A 27,374-nucleotide genomic window follows, 5' to 3' on the forward strand; every position below is an offset into this window, starting at 1 on the left:
TCAGGCCCTGCTGGAACTAGGTTCTGGGACGGACGTGTGGGATGGGCAGGAAATGGAGTCGTGGGAAGGGGCTGTGTGGTTTCTGCAGGATTAGGAGATAGATGCCTCTTCTCCTGGAACAACCAGGGTCAACCCTCCCTTTGTGGTAGCAGGTAGGAAAAGACCGCTTGCAATTTTTATGTTTATAAACCTGCCAGGGCAGTTCCTTGCACTTAGCCCCCCTCCTCGGTGAAATATTTTTAGAAGCGATACAGTCTAAGACTGTGTCCTCAGATTGAAAGCATTGTGTGTGCTCTCCTTGGACTGCATTTTTTGTTTTTATTCAAGCCTCTCAAAACCAAAGTACTTTCTTAGCTTACATGTATGTCATGAAGTATTTGGGACTAACTTATGCTGAAATATTATGTATCCAAGAGGCCCACAAATAACATACAGAATATCCCATTTCCAGAAACACAACAGCCAGTTCTTTCTCACTCACACACTTATGCTAAAATATTATTTGTTTACGATATTTCCAATTTAGGAATAATATATTTGATTTGTTAATTCTGCCAACTTTATTCTTAGGCATACTTTAAAATTTAAAGGAATTGTAGACCTGTTCCTTTTTCTACAAAGATGGTAATCATAGCAAAATTGATAATGAAGTGTATAGAAACACATTGCTTTCAAAATCAGAATTAAAAGTCAAAAGTTTATTTAAAATGATCTACAATTATATTTGTTTTTATTAATGGGAAATAAAGCTGATATACATATAGCACCCTGGATGCACTGAGAATCCTGATTTCCACTGTTGTGTTACCTTATGTTCATAAGTACACATGCCTTACTTTTGTTAAAAAGCTCCCTTATGTTAACTATTGATATGGAATATTTTTCATCCTTTCAATTTATATCTAATTTGTCTGAAGTTCTAAACCAGCTCTCTCAAAGATGGTACATAATATGATTTTTCATCTTTTATGCAAATCTCTGCCTTTTGATGGATAGTTTAATCAACTAACATTTAAAATAACTGATATATTTTAAAGAAATATAGAAAGAGCTGAAAGTTCTTACTTCTGCTAATTTGTGTTGTATTTCTCTATGTGTTTTAACGTTCTTACACTGTATTTCCTCCACCACTGTCTTTTTTTGTGTATAGTTTAGTGCTTGATTTTGATTATGTTTGCATTCCTTTTGCATTTTATGATTTATTCTTAGTTGTTACTATAAGACTTCAACTAAAATCCTATCCTGCACATATAATTATTTGAATACCAGATTAAGTTCAATAGCATAAAATCTCTGTTTGTATACCGCCATCAACTCATTTATGTTACTGTTTTCACAAATGACTTTATTCATTACATTTATCATAACATGGATATACAAGTATTTGTACATTTGTCTTTTAAATCATGTAGGGAATAAAAATTGCAATTGTACTGGCTTTTGTATTTATCCTGAAAGTATCTTTTAAAAAAATAATCTCTATTTCTTCATTCTCCTTTGAGTTATCATCCAATTGTTCTTTTCAAATTGAAAGACTTAGCATTTCTTACATGGCAGATTTACTAAAATTGAATTCTCTCAGTTTTTGTTTATCTGAGTACTTTTTTTATATAGATTAATGATAGTCCATTATGCATGCATACCACATTTTATTTATCTGTTCATCAGAACAGTTTTTTGTTTGTTTGTTTGTTTTACATGGGCAGGCACCAAAAATCGAACCTGGGTCCTCTGGTATGGCAGGCAAACGTTCTTGCCACTGAGCCACCATAGCCTGCCCTGAGTACTTCTTAACTTTGCTTTAGAAATTAAAATGTAACTTTGCCAAATATAAAATTTTAGTTGATAATTTTTCTTTCATAAATTTAATGTCTTTCCACTGCCATCCCACATCCATGGTGTTCTAGTTTGCTACCTGCTGGAATGCAACACATCAGAGATGGATTGGCTTTTAATAAAAGGGGATGTATTTAGTTAGTTCTTCAGAGGAAAGGCAACTAACTTTCAATTGAGGTTCTTTCTTACATAGGAAGGCATAGGGTGATCTCTGCTGACTCTCTCTCCAGGACTCTGGGTTTCAACAACTTTCCCAGGGTGATGTCTTTCTTCATCTCCAAAGGCCTGGACTGAGCTGCGAATGCTGAGATGAGGTATGCTGAGCTGCTTGGGTTGTGCTACATTGCACTCTCTCTTTTAAGCACCAGCCAATTAAATCAAACAGCATTCACTGCAGCAGGCATGCCTCCTAGCCGACTGCAGATGTAATGAGCAACAGATGAGGTTCATGTACCATTGGCTCATGTCCACAGCAACAGAACTAGGCACCTTCACCTGGCCAAGTTGACACCCGAACCTAACTACCACATATTGACCCCTGTCAACTTGACAGCTGTTTGCATCATCTTAAATGATATTAAAGTGTACAAATTCTCTTCGGGACTTAAGTCTCTGGCTGTGGACTTATGAATCTCAAAACAAGTTATCTGAAGCCAATATGCAAAGGAGGGACGGTCACAGGATCCATAGGGAGAAATTGGAAGGAAACTCTGCAGGGCAAACACCACTGGATTTCAAAGTATGAAAGTCTTTTATCCTTCAGCTTTAGAAAGTGGCAGTCCCACCCTTTCCAAGGGCCTATGTAGTGGCCCGTCTCTTTCCAGATCAACCTCAGCGAACACTGAGGAGACTACGTTTTTCTCAGCTCCACTCTCTCCAGGCATTGGGGCCACACCTGGGTTCTCTGCCATTTCTGGGACACATGCTCAGCCTCTCCATGTGGTGGCAGTCAGGCCCTCCCCAGTTCCCATGGAGCGAGCTGTACCCTCTCAAAGGCCTGAGGTGGCACAGCTTATCTACTGCAATGATATGGGAGACATCCTCTGCCCTCAGGGCAAACTCACCCTCTTCATGTATATGTGTGGGTCCACTCTCCTGGCTGAGGTTTCTTGGCTTCAGATTCAAGCTTCCATGGTTCTCACTCTGCACACCCCAATTTGTCCCTTTTGTGCCCCCCTTTGTCCAGATTGGCAGTGGTTCCATTTAAACCGACAGTCTCTTCAAGCACTCCAGGACTTCTCCATCATTCTCTTCACAGGTCCTCCAAAATCTTTGCCTTAGCCATCAAAAAAACTGTTCCAAATAATCTGGTATTTGCAAACTGCAGCAACACCCCACTCTCCAGTACCAAATCTTTTCTAGTTTGCTAGTTGCTGCAATGCAACACACCAGAGATGGATTGGCTTTTAATAAAAGGGGATTTATTTCATTAGTTCTTCAGAGGAAAGGCAGCTAACTTTTAACTGAGGTTCTTTCTTACATTGGAAGGCACAGGGTGATCTTTGTTGGCCTTCTCTCTAGGTCTCTGGTTTCCAACAACTTTCCCCGGGGTGATGTCTTTCTTCTCCAAGGGCCTGGACTGAGCTGTGAGTGCTGAGGTAAGGTATGCTGAGTTGCTTGGGCTGTGCTGCATTGTGCTCTCTCATTTAAGCACCAGCCAAATGTCATTCATTGCAGCAGGCATGCCTCCTAACCAAGTGCAGATGTAATGAGCAGCAGATGAGGTTCACATACCATTGGCTCATATCCACAGCAACAGAAGTGGGCATCTTCACCTGGACAAGTTGATGCCTGAACCTGACTACCACACATGGTTTCTGATATGAAATCATGTTAATTTTATAAGATTATTTGAAGGTGATAAGCTACTTTCCCTTTGTCATTTTAGGAATCTTTCCTTGTTTTTGCTTTGGGAAATTTGCTTATAATTTAATTCAGTCTAGCTCTCTTTTGAGTGCATATTATTTGGGTTTTATGGAGCCTCTTGGATTTGTGAAGTTTTAGTTTGGGAAGGCTGCCAGAATGCCACACGTGAGAGATTGATCAGCTTTTTTTTTTTTTTTTTTTTTTAATTTATTATTTTTTTCCCTTTTTTTATTAATTAAAAAAAGAATTAACAAAACAGTTAGAAATCCTTCCAATCTACATGTACAATCAGTAATTCTTAATAACATCACATAGTTGCATATTCATCATTTCTTAGTACATTTGCATCAATTTAGAAAAAGAAATAAAAAGACAACAGAATAAGAATTAAAACAATAATAGAAAGAAAAAAAAACAAAACAAAAACAAAAAACCTATACCTCACATGCAGCTTCATTCAGTGTTTTAACATAATTGCATTACAATTGGGTAGTATTGTGCTGTCCATTTCTGAGTTTTTATATCCAGTCCCGTTGTACAGTCTGTATCCCTTCAGCTCCAATTATCCCTTCTCTTTTTTTTTTTTTAATTAACGGAAAAAAAGAAATTAGCCCAACATTTAGAGATCATACATTCTACATATGCAATCATTAATTCTTAACATCATCACATAGATGCATGATCATCATTTCTTAGTACATATGCATCGGTTTAGAAGAACTAGCAACATAACCGAAAAAGATATAGAATGTTAATATAGAGAAAAAAATAAAAGTAACAATAGTAAAATCAAAACAAAACAAAACAAAAACCTATAGCTCGGATGCAGCTTCATTCAGTGTTTTAACATGATTACTTTACAATTAGGTATTATTGTGCTGTCCATTTTTGAGTTTTTGTATCTAGTCCTGTTACACTGTCTGTATCCCTTCAACTCCAATTGGCCATTATCTTACCCTGTTTCTACCTCCTGCTGGACTCTGTTATCAAGGACATATTCCAAATTTATTCTCGAATGTCTGTTCACATCAGTGGGACCATACAGTATTTGTCCTTTAGTTTTTGGCTAGACTCACTCAGCACAATGTTCTCTAGGTCCATCCATGTTATTACATGCTTCATAAGTTTATCCTGTCTTAAAGTTGCATAGTATTCCATCGTATGTATATACCACAGTTTGTTTAGCCACTCTTCTGTTGATGGAGATTTCGGCTGTTTCCATCTCTTTGCAATTGTAAATAACGCTGCTATAAACATTGGTGTGCAAATGTCCGTTTGTGTCTTTGCCCTTAAGTCCTTTGAGTAGATACCTAGCAATGGTATTGCTGGGTCGTATGGCAATTCTATATTCAGCTTTTTGAGGAACCACCAAACTGCCTTCCACAGTGGTTGCACCCTTTGACATTCCCACCAACAGTGGATAAGTGTGCCTCTTTCTCCGCATCCTCTCCAGCACTTGTCATTTTCTGTTTTGTTGATAATGGCCATTCTGGTGGGTGTGAGATGATATCTCATTGTGGTTTTGATTTGCATTTCTCTAATGGCCAGGGACATTGAGCATCTCTTCATGTGCCTTTTGGCCATTTGTATTTCCTCTTCTGATAGGTGTCTGTTCAAGTCTTTTTCCCATTTTGTAATTGGGTTGGCTGTCTTTTTGTTGTTGAGATGAACAATCTCTTTATAAATTCTGGATACTAGACCTTTATCTGATATATCATTTCCAAATATTGCCTCCCATTGTGAAGGCTGTCTTTCTACTTTCTTGATGAAGTTCTTTGATGCACAAAAGTGTTTAATTTTGAGGAGTTCCCGTTTATTTATTTCCTTCTTCAGTGCTCTTGCTTTAGGTTTAAGGTCCATAAAACTGCCTCCAGTTGTAAGATCCATAAGATATCTCCCAACATTTTCCTCTAACTGTTTTATGGTCTTAGACCTAATGTTTAGATCTTTGATCCATTTTGAGTTAACTTTTGTATAGGGTGTGAGAGATGGGTCTTCTTTCATTCTTTTGCATATGGATATCCAGTTCTCTAGGCACCATTTATTGAAGAGACTGCTCTGTCCCAGGTGAGTTGGCTTGACTGCCTTATCAAAGATCAAATGTCCATAGATGAGAGGGTCTATATCTGAGCACTCTATTCGATTCCATTGGTCGATATATCTATCTTTATGCCAATACCATGCTGTTTTGACCACTGTGGCTTCATAATATGCCTTAAAGTCAGGCAGTGTGAGACCTCCAGCTTCGTTTCTTTTCCTCAAGATGCTTTTAGCAATTCGGGGCACCCTGCCCTTCCAGATAAATTTGCTTATTGGTTTTTCTATTTCTGAAAAATAAGTTGTTGGGATTTTGATTGGTATTGCATTGAATCTGTAAATCAATTTAGGTAGGATTGACATCTTAACTATATTTAGTCTTCTAATCCATGAACACGGTATGCCCTTCCATCTATTTAGGTCTTCTGTGATTTCTTTTAGCAGTTTTTTGTAGTTTTCTTTATATAGGTTTTTTGTCTCTTTGGTTAAATTTATTCCTAGGTATTTTATTCTTTTAGTTGCAATTGTAAATGGGATTCGATTCTTGATTTCCCCCTCAGCTTGTTCATTACTAGTGTATAGAAATGCTACAGATTTTTGAATGTTGATCTTGTAACCTGATACTTTGCTGTACTCATTTATTAGCTCTAGTAGTTTTGTTGTGGATTTTTCTGGGTTTTCAACGTATAGTATCATATCGTCTGCAAACAGTGATAGTTTTACTTCTTCCTTTCCAATTTTGATGCCTTGTATTTCTTTTTCTTGTCTAATTGCTCTGGCTAGAACCTCCAACACAATGTTGAATAATAGTGGTGATAGTGGACATCCTTGTCTTGTTCCTGATCTTAGGGGGAAAGTTTTCAATTTTTCCCCATTGAGGATGATATTAGCTGTGGGTTTTTCATATATTCCCTCTATCATTTTAAGGAAGTTCCCTTGTATTCCTATCTTTTGAAGTGTTTTCAACAGGAAAGGATGTTGAATCTTGTCGAATGCCTTCTCTGCATCAATTGAGATGATCATGTGATTTTTCTGCTTTGATTTGTTGATATGGTGTATTACATTAATTGATTTTCTTATGTTGAACCATCCTTGCATACCTGGGATGAATCCTACTTGGTCATGATGTATAATTCTTTTAATGTGTTGTTGGATACGATTTGCTAGAATTTTATTGAGGATTTTTGCATCTGTATTCATTAGAGAGATTGGTCTGTAGTTTTCTTTTTTTGTAATATCTTTGCCTGGTTTTGGTATGAGGGTGATGTTGGCTTCATAGAATGAATTAGGCAGTTTTCCCTCCACTTCGATTTTTTTGAAGAGTTTGAGGAGAATTGGTACTAATTCTTTCTGGAACGTTTGGTAGAATTCACATGTGAAGCCATCTGGTCCTGGACTTTTCTTTTTAGGAAGCTTTTGAATGACTAATTCAATTTCTTTACTTGTGATTGGTTTGTTGAGGTCATCTATGTCTTCTTGAGTCAAAGTTGGTTGTTCATGTCTTTCCAGGAACCAGTCCATTTCATCTAAATTGTTGTATTTATTAGCGTAAAGTTGTTCATAGTATCCTGTTATTACCTCCTTTATTTCTGTGAGGTCAGTAGTTATGTCTCCTCTTCCATTTCTGATCTTATTTATTTGCATCCTCTCTCTTCTTCTTTTTGTCAATCTTGATAAGGGCCCATCAATCTTATTGATTTTCTCATAGAACCAATTTCTGGTCTTATTGATTTTCTCTACTGTTTTCATAATATCAATTTCATTTATTTCTGCTCTGATCTTTGTTATTTCTTTCCTTTTGCTTGCTTTGGGGTTAGTTTGCTGTTCTTTCTCCAGTTCTTCCAATTGAACAGTTAATTCCTGCATTTTTGCCTTTTCTTCTTTTCTGATATAGGCATTTAGGGCAATAAATTTCCCTCTTAGCACTGCCTTTGCTGCATCCCATAAGTTTTGATATGTTGTGTTTTCATTTTCATTTGCCTCGAGGTATTTACTAATTTCTCTTGCAATTTCTTCTTTGACCCACTCGTTGTTTAAGAGTATGTTGTTGAGCCTCCAGGTATTTGTGAGTTTTCTGGCATTCCGCCTATTATTGATTTCCAACTTCATTCCTTTATGATCCGAGAAAGTGTTGTGTATGATTTCAATCTTTTTAAATTTGTTAAGACTTGCTTTGTGACCCAGCATATGGTCTATCTTTGAGAATGATCCATGAGCACTTGAGAAAAAGGTGTATCCTGCTGTTGTGGGATGTAATGTCCTATAAATGTCTGTTAAGTCTAGCTCCTTTATAGTAATATTCAGATTCTCTATTTCTTTATTGATCCTCTGTCTAGATGTTCTGTCCATTGATGAGAGTGGGGAATTGAAGTCTCCAACTATTATGGTATTTGTGTCTATTTCCCTTTTCAGTGATTGCAGTGTATTCCTCACGTATTTTGGGGCATTCTGGTTCGGTGCATAAATATTTATGATTGTTATGTCTTCTTGTTTAATTGTTCCTTTTATTAGTATATAGTGTCCTTCTTTGTCTCTTTTAACTGTTTTACATTTGAAGTCTAACTTGTTGGATATTAGTATAGCCACTCCTGCTCTTTTCTGGTTGTTATTTGCATGAAATATCTTTTCCCAACCTTTCACTTTCAACCTATGTTTATCTTTGGGTCTAAGATGTGTTTCCTGTAGACAGCATATAGAAGGATCCTGTTTTTTAATCCATTCTGCCAATCTATGCCTTTTGATTGGGGAATTCAGTCCATTAACATTTAGTGTTATTACTGTTTGGATAATATTTTCCTCTGCCATTTTGCCTTTTGTATTATATATATCATATCTGATTTTCCTTCTTTCTACACTCTTCTCCATACCTCTCTCTTCTGTCTTTTCATATCTGACTCTAGTGCTCCCTTTAGTATTTCTTGCAGAGCTGGTCTCTTGGTCACAAATTCTCTCAGTGACTTTTTGTCTGAGAATGTTTTAATTTCTCCCTCATTTTTGAAGGACAATTTTGCTGGATATAGGAGTCTTGGTTGGCAGTTTTTCTGTTTTAGTAATTTAAATATATCATCCCACTGTCTTCTAGCCTCCATGGTTTCTGCTGAGAAATCTACACATAGTCTTATTGGGTTTCCCTTGAATGTGATGGATTGTTTTTCTCTTGCTGCTTTCAAGATCCTCTCTTTCTCTTTGATCTCTGACATTCTAACTAGTAAGTGTCTTGGAGAATGCCTATTTGGGTCTAATCTCTTTGGGGTACGCTGCACTTCTTGGATCTGTAATTTTAGGTCTTTCATAAGAGTTGGGAAATTTTCAGTGAAAATTTCTTCCATTAGTTTTTCTCCTCTTTTTCCCTTCTCTTCTCCTTCTGGGACACCCACAACACGTATATTTGTGCGGTTCATATTGTCCTTGAGTTCCCTGATACCCTGTTCAAATTTTTCCATTCTTTTCCCAATAGTTTCTGTTTGTTTTTGGAATTCAGATGTTACATCCTCCAAATCACTAATTCTATCTTCTGTCTCTTTGAATCTATCATTGTAGGTATCCATTGTTTTTTCTATCTTTTCTACTTTGTCCTTCACTTCCATAAGTTCTGTGATTTGTTTTTTCAGTTTTTCTATTTGTTCTTTTTGTTCAGCCCATGTCTTCTTCATGTCCTCCCTCAATTTATGGATTTTGGTTTTGAAGAGGTTTTCCATTTCTGTTCGTATATTTAGCATTAGTTGTCTCAGCTCCTGTATCTCATTTGAACTATTGGTTTGTTCCTTTGACTGGGCCATATTTTCAATTATTTGAGCATGATCCGTTATCTTCTGTTGGCGTCTGCGCATTTAGACAGATTTCCCTGGGTATTGGATCCAAAAGTTTGGAAGATTTTCCTGTGAAATCTCTGGGTTCTGTTTTTCTTATCCTGCTCAGTAGGTGGCGCTCGTGGCACACGTTTGTCTGCGGGTCCCACCAGTAAAAGGTGCTGTGGGACCTTAAACTTTGGAAAACTCTCGCTGTCTGGGGGGTTCGCTCACCGAAGCGGCTTGAGCCGGCCCGGGGTCCAAATGCAGGAAGGGTTGCTGGTCGCCGCAGCCCGGGAAAGAGCCCGTCCGAATTTCCTAGTCGGCCCGGGGCGACAAGCGTGGCGGGAGGGTGCCAGCGGCAGCAGCCCGCCCGGGAGAGTGCACGTTCCCCAGGAGTCACGGGTTTGGAAGGGACCTCCCCCACCCGTCACCGTTCTCCGCGGCCTGGGGGTTTCCGATCCAATTCTCTCAGTTGGTCCGGGGGGCTGCGCGTGGTGTGGGCGCCTGCCACCAAGGTTTCAGGGGACCGCCTCTCCAATTCTCCCAGCCGGCCCGGGAAGGGGGAAGGGAGTGACTCCGGCCCGGGAAGGGGGAAGGGAGCGCCACCCGCGCGCCTCGGCGATCTCACCCGAGCTGCTTCTCTCAGCCAGCCAGCCGTTCCAGGATGGGGTGTGCTGTCTTTTTTATCTCTGTTGTGGCTTTGGGCGCTTTCTGTATCGTTTCTACTCCCCTAGTAGCTGTCCTGGAGAAGAAACTAAGATCCGCGCGTCTTACTAAGCCGCCATCTTCCAGGATCATTGATCGATCAGCTCTTAATAAGGGGATTTACTTAGTTACAAATATACAGTTCTTTGGAAGAAGGATGTCTTGCTTTCCACTGGATTTCTGTGTCACATGGGAAGGCACACAGCAAAGCCTACTTGCCTTACATCCCAATTTATGGGTTCAAATTGCTTTCTATGGTACAGTTTCATTGTGCATCTCCAACACCTCTGTATCCGAGCTCCTCTGAGTGCTGAGATGAGGTATGCTGAGCTGTTGAGCCCTCATCTGACCTCTATTTTAAGCCTCCTTCTAATCAAATTAAATATCACTTGTTGATATTTAATTAAGCACTTCCCTTAGCTGAGTGCAGATGTAATCAGCCACAAATGAATTTCACATAGTGATGATTTAAATCTACAGCAACAGAACAACAGGGTATTATCACCTGGCCAATTGACAGCTGAACCTAACTATCACACTATCACATGTATATTCATGTCTTCCTTTTTTCCCCCAGAATTCTTATGACTGTTCATTCAGATTTTTTTTTGTCTCTTTTTGTCTCTTGTCTCCTTCTGGGACTCACACAATGCATATATTGATTCTGTTGAAGATGTTCTACAGGTTGCTTAACTTCCATTCACTTCTCTTTATTCTATTTTGTTTCTGATCCTCAGACTATTTAATCTTAATTTTCCCATCTTAAAGTTCATTGATATTTCCTTCTCTTTGCTCAAGTCTGCTGTTGAACCACAGCACATATTTAATTATTAGTGTTTGTTTGGTTGATTTTTTTTACCTGGGAAGGCTCCAGAAAATGAACCTTGGTCTCCAGCACAGCAGGCAGGAATTCTGCCACTGAGGCACCGGTGCACTGCCCTATTAGTGTTAATTCAATTCAAGCTCCAGAATATTATTTGGTTCATTTTCATGACTTCTTAGTTCTTACTAACATTCTCACTTTCTCCTTTAATTATTTTCCTTATTTATTGATAGTACTTTTCAGATATTAAAGCAAATTCAAAAGTTGATTCAAAGTTTGTTTTTCTAGGAATATTACTGACTTGGCTTACTCTAGTACAGTTTATGTTTATTTATTTTTCCACTTTAAATTGGATATTCTTTCTTGTTTCTTCAAGTGAGTTGTGATTTTTTTGTTGGAAACATCTTAGGCAGAATTTCATGTTCTTAACAAGTAATGTTTACAGTCATTCACTAATCTAATGGCTTATCAAAGCTGTTTTGGCAAAGACTATATTCATTGTTGTGTTGGTTGCTGAGGCTTTGTTCAACTATGGTTTTGAAAGGGATGTCCTTAAATTCTGAAGGCTAAAAAAATATAAAGAGAGGAAGAAAAAAGAAAGAGTGAGAGAGAAATAAAGTAGGAGGAAAGAAAGAGAGGAAAGGGAATGGAAGGGAAGGAAATAAAAAGAAAGGAAAATAAAGGAAAGGAAATGCCCATCCCAGGTGAAAGAAACAAGCAGATTGAGTAAAAAGTGGGAAGGTTTGATCTTAACAGGGCTAGAATATTTGCTATTAAAAACAAATTCTCTACATAATTGGTTGGCATTGAAATCTCAGGAAAAGTTGATATAAGAAAATATATTTTATGAAGCAAACATAACTTTAATAAGATTGTGTTTAAGTTTGAAATTTCTGAAAAGGATCCTCAAGCCCTTACTGGAATAAATATTTCATTTGGGAACACAACCTTAAGAGATCACACAATCCTCTGTATTATAAATGTTAAGTTCTGATGGCTTTGGAATTCTGGATCCAAAGTTGCCTTGTGAGGACTCATTAGATTACAAGATTGCATATAAAAGATAATTTTGGTAGGATAATATTTTCTCATCTAATTCCTCCTTAAAATAAAAATGTTTTATCACATTATTTCTCACTTTAGAATTTTTCTTAAGTCACAGATATCAAAAGTTTTCATGTATCGTGATTTGGTAAAGTAGATGTCACAACTTCTTTAGAGAAGAACTCCAATAGAAATGATGTGAATATGCTCATAATGGTTTCAGTACAAGTAATTCAATTTTATATTTGAAAAGGAAGCACCTGGCCTGGGTTTCTTTCCTCCCTATAGTCACAAAGATTCATGTTGTCAAGGGGTCTCAGGGTAATACCATGAGTAGCCCTACTTTGCTTCTCTTTTGGGAAAGCATTTATGGATGCCCTGAAAGTGTGTGCATGTACATGTGTGTGTGTGCATCTGTGTAAGAGAGAAGAGAGAGAGGAGAAAGTGAGGGAGAGAGGGAGGGAGGGATAGAGAGATTGAGAGAGAGAGAGAGAGAGAGAGAGAGAGAGAGAATGAATAATTTCCGTTAATGAAGCCAATGCTCTACAAACCTCAGGATTTTTCTAATTTATTTATTTGAAAAGTAGACATATGTCAGTCTCATGGTTAATTCATTGACTTAATAAATCTACACCTGCAGTTGCAAAACCACAAAAACAAAGTGGTCCTTGCTAATTTTTTATGACAGATGCTGTGGTAAGCTTTATTTTTCATATTAATTTTCTTATGAAATATTCTGAACTTAAAGAATAAGAGATCATAGGTACATAAAAATTTAACAGATGTTAACATTTTGTCATTTTTGCTTAGTCTCTCTCTGCTGTAAAGAAATAAAACATTACAGATTCAGTCAATGCTGTCTCCCCAAATCTCTTTCCTTTCTGCTAAGTATAAACACTATCCTGATTTTTCTGTGTACCCCTCCAAGCATATTGTTGTTCTTTTTTTAGCCATAACTATTCTCATGCAATTTACCTTTTTCACCAAACATTTTGATATTTATCCATGTTAGTACACATGGATCTGGAAGATTCTTGTTAGCTTCTACATGGTATTTCACTACAAAAATAAAACTTCATATGATCCACCCCAGTTAGAGTGTTTCTACTTTTTTTGACATTCATTGTACTGTAACAATCAATTTGTAGCACATCTCCTTGTGTATATCTAAAATATTCTCTATGTCCTTTTCTTGAATTGAGAATTTCTGGGTCATAAGGTCCACACCCTGCAATTTTACTATGCATTGCCAAAAGCATTTCCAAAGTGATTGTATGAATTTATACATCTACCAGTAAAGTATGAGTTTTGTTGCCATATTTTTTTGTTTTTCTTTTAAATTAATTTCTAGACATTTTCTTGGAAATTATTTCAATATATTATTCCAATCTATGGCTTTATATTTCACTTCCATAATGTGTTTATCACAAAATATACTTAATAGTAATGTACAAGATTTTATCAGTAATTTCCATCTGGGTTTCTGCTTTTTGTCTTTAATAAGAATTCTCTACCCCAGTGTTGTACATATTTTTTCTTCACTTTATTCTAAGTGTTTAAAAAATGTCCTCTTTATATTTGTGTCTTCGAACCATCTAGAATATATTTTTTGTCTATGCTGTGAGGTAGGAATGTCATTATTCTATTGCAGAAAGAAAATTTTTTTTTAAGACCATCCTTTCACCAATAAAGCTACCTCTGTCAAATGCTTTCATACACAAGTGGGATTGTTTCTGGTCTTTCTATTTTGTTCTATTGATCTTTCTGTCTTAGCCTGTTAAATACATACAGCTTAAGTTACTAGAACTTTATATAATAAATCCTGATAGCAGGTAAATCCCTCCTAATAATTATATATCCATATAAATCTAAGCATTCTCAGTGAAGTGATTTGAAAATCATTCAGATGGAAACAATGGAATTTTTACCATGTGGACTGTTTTCCCAGATGAAACATATCGATAGTCAATGATACCAAAATTATTTAGTAGAATATATCATTGCTTAGATATCTTTGCCAGGTAGTCCTAACTACTATATTATATACTGCTGTGTTTCCAGGGTTCATATGACTGTCTGGAGTGCAGAAGGTGTTCAATGAATATTAGTTGAAGGAATAACTTCTGAATACATTTTGAAAGTAATTTGACCAGAGAACATGTCAAGATGCTGCCCATAAATGAAATGTGAAATAGATGCCTTCATCTATTGCCCCAGACCTCCCAGACATGAAAAAGCCTTCATCTATTTCCCTAGGCTTGGTGATACCTTTCCCAGGTTTCAGAAAGGATGCACATCCTAAAAGGAATAGGAAATAACTGAGATAACAAAACTATTAAAGATCTCCAGATCTCTGTTACCTGTTAACTCAGATGATTATCACTCTTTGTCTCTGACCTGTATAAAAGCCAATTGAAAAATCACTAGGGGGAGGTGATTTGGGAAATCTCCCCTGTCCTCCTGCCAGCATAAATAAACCTTTCTTTCTTCCTCAGCCCCATTCATTATGACTTTTATTGACCACACCAAGTAAGGAACCCAGATTTGGGAGTGTTCCACCTACAAATGTATGAACTCATCTCTGTGCTCATTAATAGGAACCATATACCAAAGGCAAATAATACAATATGCTATATAATAATATAATATAATAAATATAATATAATATAACATAACATAACATAATATAATATATCATGAAAGTGTACCTCAATCCATTCAAAAAAGTACTTAGAAATATTTTGATTAACAGAGAAGCAATATAATATTTCTGCTACAGTGGCACTGAAGTGAATGAATTTGAGAAACAGCAGTTTTAATATCTAGAGTAAGATATGATGAGGTCATAATCTTGAAGTGAATGGGAAAGATTTTGCAAATAGTTAAGGAATAGAGTGAAGTGGAATTAGACGTGTGTCTACAAAAATGATCAAATATGAATTATATATAATGAGGTGTTAAACATCACAATGGTTGAGAAAATTATACTGTAAATAACATATAAATATAGACTTCCCCTTACAAAAATTGGTGTTTATATTTTCCTTTATTTCCTTGGACTTCATTTACTTCCTAATGCCCAATTCACAGTGGTCTAGTAGAGCAAAAACTGGTATTGTATTCTTTACTGGAGTAAAGATTCAATTCTGATTTTAAAATAGTGATGTTAACTGATTTTTATTCCATGTCCCTGTGTGACAAGCACATTGTTACATTTATAAATAGATTATCTTTCTTATTTGTTTCCAGCATCTTTGTATATATTTTATTAACAATGAAAGTGAAGCTTCTAAGGTTAAGTGACAGGTCACAGGGGACAGAACTCAGGCCCCAAGCCCCTCTCAGCCTGCAGCAGCAGTTGAAACTATGATACACTGACTCATGACTCTTTCTCTTCCCCCTCCTCCTTGCCACAAATCATAATACCTCTTGCCAAACACTACCCAGGGCCAGAAACTACATCAAAGAAGTAGTTATGCTATGGCTCCGTCAATAAAGAGCAAACATGTCAGGACAGGCACAAAAAGAAGGAAGCAGGAATACCAGCCAATGGCAATCAGATGAATTGCCAAAGGTAGAATTCTGGACCAATCAAGGGCAGCAAGCTTCAAATAATAAACAGAGAAACACATCACAATGCAGGTGAACATTTTCTTCAGGCTTTTAAAGAAAGTGTTCCTGTACCCTTTCCCCTCCCCCACTCCCTCTTCCCCCTTCCCCGCCTCCCCCTCCCTCCTTTACAATAAACCCCTCAGCTCACTGAGTTGTTATAAGTGTTGGACTGAATCTCCCAATTTGTTCTAACATTGAGTGCCAAAACCAGTTATGTCCTCACTCTCTCCACTGTAACTTAAGCATCCCTCCTTTCACTTTGCCAAGCCCAGCACCCAATATCAGTCTTCTACTATAAGGTAAAACTGAGGAACTGGGTCATGCTGGAATATGCTCATGGAATATCTTGGCAGGGTCTATGGCAGTTCAGTCTCAGGTGTACACAGCCTGGAGGTTCCATTTTGGGTCCTGGGCCCCACTCTCAGGAGAGTTTTGTTCAGTGTTATGGAAACACACTGCCCTGTCCAGGGTGGTGCAGTCAGAGCTCTCCTCTCACATGTCTAAGCACTTAGTCAGAACCATCCATGAGCTATTGCTCTGCTTCTAATCCTGGTGGATTCTGGGGATGCCCAGACCCCATTTGTAGACTCTCTCTCTATCTCTCCCTGTCATGCAGACATGGGGATGCCCACCTCTCTTTTTCAGAGACATAGTTTATACCCCTGAACTGTGACCCCAAAAAGTGTCCCCACTGAGGGTTCTTGTTTTTTCCTGCTTCCCCACTCTCTTCTGTGGCCATGGGGGCAACACAATCTTCCCCCTAAGGACACTCCCTTGAGCTGTCTTTTATGCCACCTAAAAAACCTAGATCTGCAATATAACATCAAACCAAGGAAACTTTTATTTTACTCTACCACTCTATTGTGGCTTGGCCCCAGTACCCTCTGGACAACCAAAATCATGGGCTGAAAATGGTACTTTTGACCTAAAATTCTTACTGACCTTCATAACTTCTTGCAGTGATCTGCAAAGTGGGATGAGGTACCCTATGCCCAAGCTTTCTGGACACTGTGTGCTAAACCCTCACTTTGTTCTTCTCTAACTACCTACCAACTCCTCCTCCTCAATGATAAAACAAAGCCTCCCACCTCTTCCCCTTCTTCACTTCTCACTGACTCCTTCGACCCAGCTGATCACCCCCCTTTTTATGACCCCCTCAACCTTATGCCTCTCTTCTACCACCTTTCCCCTTCCCAACCCTCCACTCCTCCCCACCCCTCCTCTTCCTCATCACCCTTCTCCCCTCCCCACACCCAGTCATGGAGACCAGCCCCATCCCCCACCTCTTCTGTTACCTTACCCTTCCCTCCCTCTTCTTCCCCTAGTGCTAAATTCTCCACTTCCTCATCTTCAATCACTTCTCCATCTACTGGTATTTTTCCTCTTCGGGAAGTAGCAGGATGTGAATTTAAATATCTAACTCAAACCTATAATTTCACCTACCAAGATCTGTTTCTAATCCTTACTTCTTCTACCATTCCAGAAAAAAAAAACATATTTGGGTGGCAGCCACAGCTCACACAGACCAACTTTTTGCCACTGACCCCCAAACTTACTAACAGGGTTGACTGGAATCAGCCATCACCCCCTGAGTGGAATTACTAATCCAACTCCCCTGATTTACCCAAATTATGCCACTTCCTCACGTGTCTTTTAGAGGGAATGAAAAAGCAGGATTTAAGGCACTCAGTTATAACAAACTTTAAGAATTCTCCCAAGAATTGGATGAAAACCTTGCAGCTTTTATGAGCTGCCTAATAGATTCAGTTCTCAAATATACTGCTCTAGACTCAGCCTCACCTGAACGGCACCTTTGCCTACACACATGTGTCTTAACACAATCAGCTCCAGACATTTGTAAAAAAAACTTTAGAAGCTAGAGCAGGAACCCTAAACACCACAGGATGAATGCATCAGGGTTGCTTTCTGGGTTTTCAAAAATAGACAGGAGGGAAGGGAAACCAAAAAAAAATCAATTCAGGAAAAACAGAAACAGGAGCAAGCATTGCTTTCTGGGTTTTCAACAATAAACAGGAGGAAAGGGAAACTAAAAAAATCACTTCAGGGAAAATGAAACAGGAGCCAGAAAATGCTTTCTGCTTACTGCTGGCCAATGCACTGCAACAATCTATGTGAGCCCAGTAGGATGGAATAAACCTGGCAGCTAGCCAAACTGGGGTCCCTGTTTTGCTTCAGCCAGGAGGGACATTGGACAAAACTTTGCCCTAATCCCAAGCCACCTCTGGAGACTTGCATTCCTTGCCATAAGATAGGACACTGGAAAGCTGCCTGTCCTTCAGCCTCTCACTGTGACAATAGGCAGCCACCCCTGGCAAGTGACCCTCCTATGGGATTTAATGTCTCAGACCTCCTCAGCCTAACCACTGAAGATTGCTGGGGCATGGGCTTCATCTCCATAACCAAGCCCAGGGTAAACATCCTCATGGCAGGTAAGCCAATCTCTTTTGTAGTTAACTTAGGAGCCACATTTTCAGTCTAAGTTTTCAGGACCTCTAAACCTTGCCCTCATGTCTATAGTTGAAATTAACAGAAAAAGCAGCCAACCATTACAAAACTACCCATAGCCTGCACTCTCCAAAACAATTCCTTTTTCCATTCATTCTTAGTAGTGCCTACATACCCAATCCCTTGTTAATATGAAACATTCTAGGGTGGGCCACGGTGGCTCAGCAGGCAGAGTTCCTGCCTGCCATGCTGGAGACCCAGGTTCAACTCCTGTTGCCTGCCCATGCAAAAAAAGTGAAACATTCTAGATAAACTAAACATGGTGTTCACACTTTCCTCACTTAAAGCTAAGCCTCATGCCACCTGCCATCCTGCTACTTACTCTTAGCCACAATCTTCACCCAATACCAATCTTAAATTCTTGATAAAAATTGCAAAATTACCTTTTCAAAAATGATTCTCTAATGTATTATAAATATTTAACATTATTCTGACAAGTTGAGTTTAATGATCATTGTATATGATCATTGTATATGATGCTTGCTTAGGAATATAGCTACAAAGAATATAAAGGATGTGCTTCTATTAAAAGGAAAATATGAATAGTTTTATCTTAGGATAAAATAAATGGTTGTTACAGAATGAGGAAAAAGTAGACAAATTGAAATGGCTATAGTTACTCATAAAATGTTAGTGGAAATGAAATTATGGTCAACTGGGAAAATCTGATGGGTCTATTAAAAATGCTTTTAAGTTTTAATGTCAAATAATATATTAATATAAAATTAAATTTTAGTTTTATTTCTGTTAAAATAACAAATTTTTGTTGGATTATTAGTCTGTTTTAGTAAAAATTATAAAAGTTTTGTCTACCTACTGATTGGACAGGAATTTATACCCTGGTCTACCTTTCACCCAGAGTCTCAATATCTCCCACTAATCAGTCCTCCCCCATTCTCCTTAATATTAACCTAAAACCAAAATATGATGTCATTCTCCTACCCTTTTTAGCCACTCTAGGCATCCTAGCAGGGGTAAGCCCTGGAATTAGTGGTATAGTTACCTCATAGTTGCTGTCAAAAGAGCTCCAAGATAGCCTGAGGAACTCTCTGCACTTTGACAGATGTACAAGACCAAATTAGTTCACTCATGGCAGTAGTACTGCAAAACAAGCATGGGCTTGATCTACAAACAGCCAAAGAAAGTGGTCTTTGCCTATTCCTCAATAAGGAATGCTGCTTCTGTGTTAAGAAATATGGAGTACTCTGAGATGCAGCAAAAAAAGTAAAGGACTGGACTAGCAGGCTATAAGAACACAATGCTGAAGCTTCTTTGTTCAGGATGTCATCATGGCTCCCCTACTTTTTTCCGCTTATAGGGCCACTTGTCAATTTTTAAATTTTATTTCCCATAGCACCCTTGCTCTGCAAGCTTGTTAATCAATTCTTACACTGCACACTTCACTAACTCAAAAAACATTTCATAGCATATTACTCGAGTTCTTTCAGAAAGAACTCATCAGGTTATCAAAGACTTGCACAACAAGAACTGCTGAATGAAGCTGTCCCTGACTACAGTTGCATAAGAAATCCTGCCTCCTTCCCTGAAGCACCTTAACACTTCCCCTGTACAACTCCTGCTGCTAAGAATGACAAATGATACCCTGCTTCCTTTCCTTAATTTTATGATAAGCAAAAGGCAGGAATTACAGGTCACAGGGGACAGAACTCATGCCCCAAACCCCTCTCACCCAGCAGCAACAGCTGAAACTCATGGTGCACTAACTCATGACTCTTTCCCTTTCCCCTCCTCCTTGCCACAATTCATAATGCCTCTGGCCAAAAGCTGCCAAGGGCAAGAAACTACATCAAAGAAGGACTCATGGTATGGCTCCATCAGTTATCAGCAAGCAGAGCAGGACAGGCACAAAAGGAAGGAAGCAAAAATACCAGCCAATGGCAATAGATGAATCACCAAAGGTAGAATTCCAGACCAATCAAGGATGGCAAACTTCAGAGCCTCAAAGGAGAAACACATCATGATGCAGGTGAACATTTTCTTCAGGTTTTTGAAGAAAGTGTTCCTTTACCCTTTCCTCCTCACCCCCTTTCTCTTCCCCCTCCCGCTTCCTCTCCCCCTCCCTCCTTTAAAATAAACCCCTTTCAACTTCGGCTCACTGAGTGCTTATGAGTGTTGAACCAAACTCCCAATTTGTTCTAATATTTGGTGCTGAAACCAGTTATGTCCTCACTCTCTCCAGTGTAACTTAAGCATCCCTCCTTTCACTGATTGTAGCACAATAATTTAAGTTCACTGAATGAAGCTGAAAATTAGAATGATAGAGGGAGGAGGTCTGGAAGCACATATGAAACCAGAAGGAAAAACAGATGATAAAAATTGAGGTAGCATAATCTAAGAATGCCCAGAGACCTAGTGTGTGCAATGATAGTGACTAGATGTACAAATCAGAAAATGTTTTTCATGAGGAAAACAAAAGAATGTCAATATTGCAAATTGGAATGTAATTTCCAATTTCTTCTAACATTAAGAAGTTTTCTATTGCCATTGTGGAGGAGTTATCATATCCTTTATTTACAATGTCTTGAAAGCCTGGAAATGTAAATAATGTATCCACTAGGGCATTCTCTCTAAAGAAAATTGATGACTTAAAAACAGCTGAAATAGCAATATATTGATAATTATTTCATGAGAAGTTTTACCTTTAGTTTCACTGGAGTTTTATACCCTGATTTCAATGAAATAAAAAGCCTTATTCAAAGTTCTGTATAAATTTATCAAGACAGTGCTCCCCTTAGGAAACAATCACACCAACCTGCATGTTGAGCTAATTTTAATTAAATTTATGTTATATACATACATACATATATGTTACAATCTTTCAGCAACTCTGCAGAATGAGACACACAGATACACAAGACGTACAAGACAGACAAGATGACTGCAGCCCCGAAGAGCTTCAGCTGCTTTATTTTATATCCTTTCTCACAGCTCTTTTGCTGACCAAGCCTGCTTTATTTGTATCATTCTCATTGCTTTCCTGTTATCTAGGAATCCTCCCTCCTGGATATCCAGGAAGCAAAAAGGGAACATTCCATACTTCGTGTACACATCCTATACCCCCAGATAAGGCTCATAACCAGAAACTCACTGTTTTCAGCAGACCTCCTCAAGGCCACTCTGAAGCCAGTCACTCCCAATAAATTCTGCAGGTTTTCTATTAACCCTTGGCTCCCACACATGTATATGCATGTATATATATATATATATATATGCATACATATATATCACATAACACATATACATGCATATATATCTCATGTATATGTATGTGAAAATCTTGAAATATTTATCAGAATAAATATACAAGCTTCCATTTTAAAAATTTACTACTCATAATTCAGAAACTCCACATTATGAAAATTAGACTTGATATGGTAATGGTGGTTATGGCAATATTTCGCACTGAAAATTGTTTCAATAAATCCAGAGATATAAGCCTCCCTTATATTAGCTTAAATTGATTCTCATTCATTTCTTTGGATTCTTTACACACCAGAATACATTCCTTCATCTGTCTTAGAACATTTATAAAGTTTTAAATATAGGAAATTGTACTATCATTATTATTATTCCAATGAGTGAAAAGGGGTTGATATTTTCATAAGATAGTGAAAACAATATCCACTAATAATGTCTTATTACCATCCGCAGTGGTGGACGTAGTATACTTACCGAGAATGTGCACTTCAACATACCATCCTTTCATTTCCACAAATCATGATTTAACATATGCTGCCAAATTGTAAATGCAAAACCTTAGGTTATGATTTAACATTTGTTAGTTTCATGCTGTGATGGAGGTTATTTTCAGAATCTATCTATTTACCTGTCTGTCTATTTAATCTTTCTATCTGTTTATCTCTATGTATGGTTGGGTATGTTTTTGTGTATATATGCAGTGGTACAGTATCACATATCTGATTGTAGTGCATTAAAAGGCAATTTATGGGCCGCGGTGGCTCAGCGGGCAAGAGTGCTTGCCTGCCGTGCCGGAGGACCCCGGTTCGATTCCCGGCCCCAGCCCATGTAAAAAACAAACAAACAAACAAAATATAATAAAACAAGATAATGTTTAAAAATGTTTCCCTTTCTTCCTCCCTTCCTTCCTTCCATCCTTCCTTCCTTCTCTGTCTTTCCTTCCCTTCCTCCCTCTCTCTTTAAAAAAAAAAAAAAAAAAAGGCAATTTATTTTCATTCTTCCTTTTAGTTTTTTACTTGAATACCACTATAAGTAATAAACCTAAGCTATATTTGAGATTTTGATGTATCCTGAATGAATTAATTCTTAGATCGATATGGACTCTCTGATCACTTGATTTCTGCAGTGTCACTTTAAAACAATTCTGATAATGACAAAATTCTGCCACACCAAGTAATATGCAACAGATCATCTGCTGCAAAAAGGACTCCCACAGAATAAACTTTGAGCAAATTGCTGATGAAAATTCAAATGGAGGAAATGTCCCAAATATTATTTTTTATAATAATTGAATTGAATAAAACAAATTTTAAAAAATTGAATAAAGCAAAATACTAGGATTCCTGAGCATCTCACAGAACAATGTTCAGTTAGGATAACCTACAGAGCTAATAATTCTTTCTTGTCGTATTTACCTTGAGCAGACATAATATCCATTGATGGTAACTATGTTGAATCAATCTTTCCTGAGGAACTAGAGATCACATTATGACTTGGGGGTTTTATATCAAATTTCTGTTGCCTTTATCTGGTTTCTTCTTTAGATAAATTTTCTTCATTCTGTCATTAATTGTTTCCTTTCATTCTCCTTGTGTTCATAAATATCTTTTTCTATCTGCTTTGCATGTTATACCTCATATAAGCTTAAGTCATTCATAATTTAAAAGTCATTTTTGCTTCCCATCTATGAATGTTTATTTTTTGTCAGTTTATCTGTTTACTTTAAGAGCCTTAAAATATCAATGAGGCAGATTTACTGTCATTTTATGGTCTGTTTTCATTTTTCTTTGTTGGGTGATATTCTATGTAATTGTATAAAAATTATTTGAAAAAATCTTGGTTTGCAATTAATGTAGTTAAATGCATATTGAAGATTTTCTTTTCTCTGCAAACTTCTAGCATAGATTGGGCAAAATGGTGAATAGAGGATAATAAAGACAGCAATATTGTGCATGATGTACCAAATATTATGCCCCAAGAATTACATATAAATAATATATTTTCATGTATATAAATCAATTAGTGAACAATATAAATCACACAAAATGCTCATATGAAGAATTCTGTAGGGAATTACTGTTCTAACTTTTCAACATATTAACTCCTAATTATATAGGCATATTCTTTAAATAATTGACTGACCCCAGGTAAAAAGTATTATCTAAATCAACTGTTAGAAGTTCTGCATATCCAATGAGCCACATTCTACCTTAGTTTTACAAATTCAGCAACATCTTATGGCTCCCCCTTGCCTTCTTTCTTGGACACTTCCCTTATAGGTGTTTTGGCCTTTCTGATTCACTCAGTCCCAAAATTTCACTGTCTTCTTGGCATCTCAGTTTCTCAAAGTGCTCCAGTTGCATCATATGTCTGATTTGTGGGAGTGTCCAATCAACCCCAAGATGATTAATTTATATGGATACTCAGGAGGCACAAATCTGAGGATGAGCTTAATGAGTCCCATTGCTTAAATACTTCATCAGTGAAAATTTGGCTTCATTCCAAAACTGAGCAGTTCATTATTCCAGCCATTAAATCTTCTTTGTGTTTCCCCTTATTGTCATGAAGTTTTCCTGTTTAGTATTTTAGCTATGCCTTCTGATGTAGAAGGACAGGGAGAATGATAAATAGCTCTGAATATATGTTGCCTACATTACAAGAACTGGGATACAGTTATATGAGAATATTCCTCTGTATCCATTAAGAAAAAAATCTGGAAGTGACTTATTCAAATACACCTAGAAAATTAAAATATTTTTAACTGTTTCAAATTGTGTCTATAAGAACACCTAAAACCCAAGGGGAACTGAGGTGTGGTGACAATGAGGCTGAACTCTTTCTGATTATTCACTCACCAGTTTTCAGTCTGCATAAGGCACATCAAATAAAGAGGTTTTTATAATTAGATCAGTGCAATATTTTCATCCTAGAAAGAGATAAACCTCCTTGCACAAGCTCTACTTAAAATATTGCAATAAAATTGTGAGATATAGGCTAATTCTAAGAAAAATGAAAAAGGCAAGTATAGCTTTTAATAACAATTATGAAGTTCACGGAGTCAACTAAATTAACAAGATTTTTTCAAACTTATTTTTCAGATTTATGTATTATTTAGCTATAAATTCTAGGATTAAATATATAAATACTAATCACAAATTTATCTTCTTTCCATATGCATTTGACCTCTAAGGAAATCTAGGCACTTGAATTAAATAAAACTTCAATTACATCAAATTCAAATTATTGCATGGCATTCCAAAACACCATAAAATAAATTATTTTTAGTTAGGCCATGGATTCCTGCTTTCTAAGATGTCTTCACTAGAAATAGCAGATGATTTATACTGATACAGAAACAAAATGTCAGCCTTTATAAAGATGTCTAGAAGAGTATGCAAATATAGTTAAATTATTTAAACCCTACTTTCTTTTTTCCTTTGATATCTTTGGTAGCATCCTATTTTAATTTCCCTTAATCAATAAAATGATATATTATTAATATTGTATACAATGTAGCTTCAGTTTGCTAAAACTGCTAGAATGCAATATATTAGACATGGGCTGGGTTTTTCAGAGGGGACTTATTAGGTAACAAATTTACAGTTCTAATGGTAAAAAATGTCAAAGCTGAGGCATCAGCAAGAGGATACCTTCATTGAAAAAAAGTCTGATATCATCCTGAGCTCCTCTGTCACATAGAAAGGCACATGGTGGCATCTGTTGGACTTTTTTGGGTTGTCAAAATGGCTCTTTTAGCTCCTTTGAGAATTTCTGGCTTCTCCAGAGGCATTTTCTCTCTGATCTCTCTTTTTGCATGAGGTCTCTTAAGGGACTCCATTAAAGAATTAAGACCTACCTTGAATGGGCTGGGCTATTTCTCCCTAAAATCAACCAAAGTAAGAGATCCCACCCAACACTAGGTCTGTTCTCACAAGAGTGGATTAAAAGAACACGGCTTTTCTGGAGTGCATCATTTCAAACCAGCACAGAAATCTTCTAATATACCTCCCCTCTCTTCACTGCATTTATTTCTTCTTTTGCAGAATTTTAAATCTTCACCCGTCAAGTAAAATTTCATCTTAAATTTCCATCTTGTGCATTTGCTTTGAGGAACTTGGATTGTGTGGGGTAAGTTTTACACTTCATTTATATGTTCTCATTTGGATGCAATAGTTGTTAAAATGTTGTACACAATAATTCATTGATTTTATGTAAATTGGTTAAGAATATCTGTTTCTTCATGATTCTGTGAAGTTTGTGTGTGTGATGGGTTAAGTTCAATTTGGCCAGTTATTGGGACCCAGTTGTTTGATCAAGCAAATACCAGCCTGTTATTGTGTGGACATTTCATGGACATAAATCATCAGTAAGTTGATTGACTCTATGGCTGATTACATCTATAATCAATTGATGAGATTACCCACAACAATGATTGCCTTAAACTAATCAATTGACAGTTTTAAAAGAAGATGTGATGATTATAATAGTCAGAGGCGAGAATTTCCATCTCTTCTTCAGCCAACCAGCTTCCTCTGGGGAATTCATGGAAAATGTTTATTCTACTCTACAGAATTTGGAAGTTACCAACAGTCTTTTGAGACAACTTTTATAAATTCTCATAATATTTACTGGTCTCTCCTATTATTTCCATTTTCCAAGAGAAGACAGAGTACTACAGTGTGATATTATACAGTTCTATATTTGATCTAATTTAGGTGTTTGGCATACAATTGTTCATATTATTCTATTATAATACTTTCATTTCTGGAGCTTAAAGCATACTTTTCCGTCATAGTATTCTATTATAATTCTTTTATTTCTAGAGCATCAAATAAAATCTCTCTATGTTCATTCCCAAGTTTACTTATTAATATGAATCACCTCATGTTGATGTGAGTCTAGCTAACTGTTAATCAATTCCCTTGTCAAAAGTGTTTGCCAACTTCCAGGTCAAGATGGCGGCTTAACAACGTGAGCGTTTTGGTTTGTCCTCCAGAACAACTACTAAATAACCAGAAACAGTACAGAACAGCTCCTGGGGACACATCAGTGACCAGACACACAGTGTACCCCAGTCTGGACCAGCTGGACTGGCTGCGAGCACCTCCCAGAACCGTGAGTTTCCAAAGCTGCTGCAGCAGCCAGCGCCCCTCCCCCACAGGCCGCTTCCTGAGGGGAAAGGAAAGCACTTTACCAGCAGCAGGGACTGGGCACAATCAAACGCCAATTGTGGAACTAATTAACAAATTCTGAGTACTAAAAATAGGCCCCCAGCTTAGGTGAACCTACTCAAAGTGGGGGTTGCTCATTTTTGCCCCGGTGCCAAGGGGACACGACTGACAGGAAAAGGGGGAAAAAAAAAAAAAAGGAAACAGAGGTTTTTGCGGCTGTGTATCTACAAAGGCTTGACTGCCTCTGGATACAGCGGAAGGACTTTTCAGCCTGCAACTACCCCAGGCATAGGCAGTGTGAGCTCTTTTAGGGGCTTGTCTGGAGCCTGTGCCTTCTCCAGGGGAGGGGTGAAGCCCAACTCAGGTGGAATCCCTCCATCAAGGAATTCAGACACCAGGGCTTAGTAACTTGAAGCCATTAAAACCAGCCTACAGACTTCCGGAGAAGATGGCGGCTTAGTAAGACGCGCGGGTCTTAGTTCCTCCTCCAGAACAGCGACTAAAGAAACAGAAACAATACGAAACAGCTCCCGAAGCCACGACAGAGACCAAAAAGACAGCATACCCCATTCTGGAACGGCTGAACGGGCAGGGAGAATCTGCTGCGGTGAGATACCCGAGCGGCGCGCTCTTTACCGGGCCAGGGCGGCTGGTGAGCGGGGTCCCTTCCACACAAGTGGCTTCCCAGTCCGACTGGGAATGTTGGATAGCAGGGCCCTCCCACCACGCTTGGCGCCTCGGGCC

General features: G+C 37.7%; 1 long non-coding RNA gene across 1 annotated transcript; it reads left to right on the forward strand.

The window, feature by feature from the left end:
- The first annotated feature begins 18 nt into the window (after positions 1 to 18).
- Positions 19 to 25,573, forward strand: LOC143673018 (uncharacterized). Its single transcript, XR_013170144.1, has 3 exons — positions 19 to 152; positions 3,358 to 3,434; positions 25,503 to 25,573. It is a non-coding gene; the product is annotated as an uncharacterized LOC143673018 (long non-coding RNA).
- The last annotated feature ends 1,801 nt before the right edge of the window (positions 25,574 to 27,374 follow it).

The sequence above is a fragment of the Tamandua tetradactyla genome, assembly GCF_023851605.1.
Source record: "Tamandua tetradactyla isolate mTamTet1 chromosome 22 unlocalized genomic scaffold, mTamTet1.pri SUPER_22_unloc_4, whole genome shotgun sequence".
NCBI lineage: Eukaryota > Metazoa > Chordata > Mammalia > Pilosa > Myrmecophagidae > Tamandua > Tamandua tetradactyla.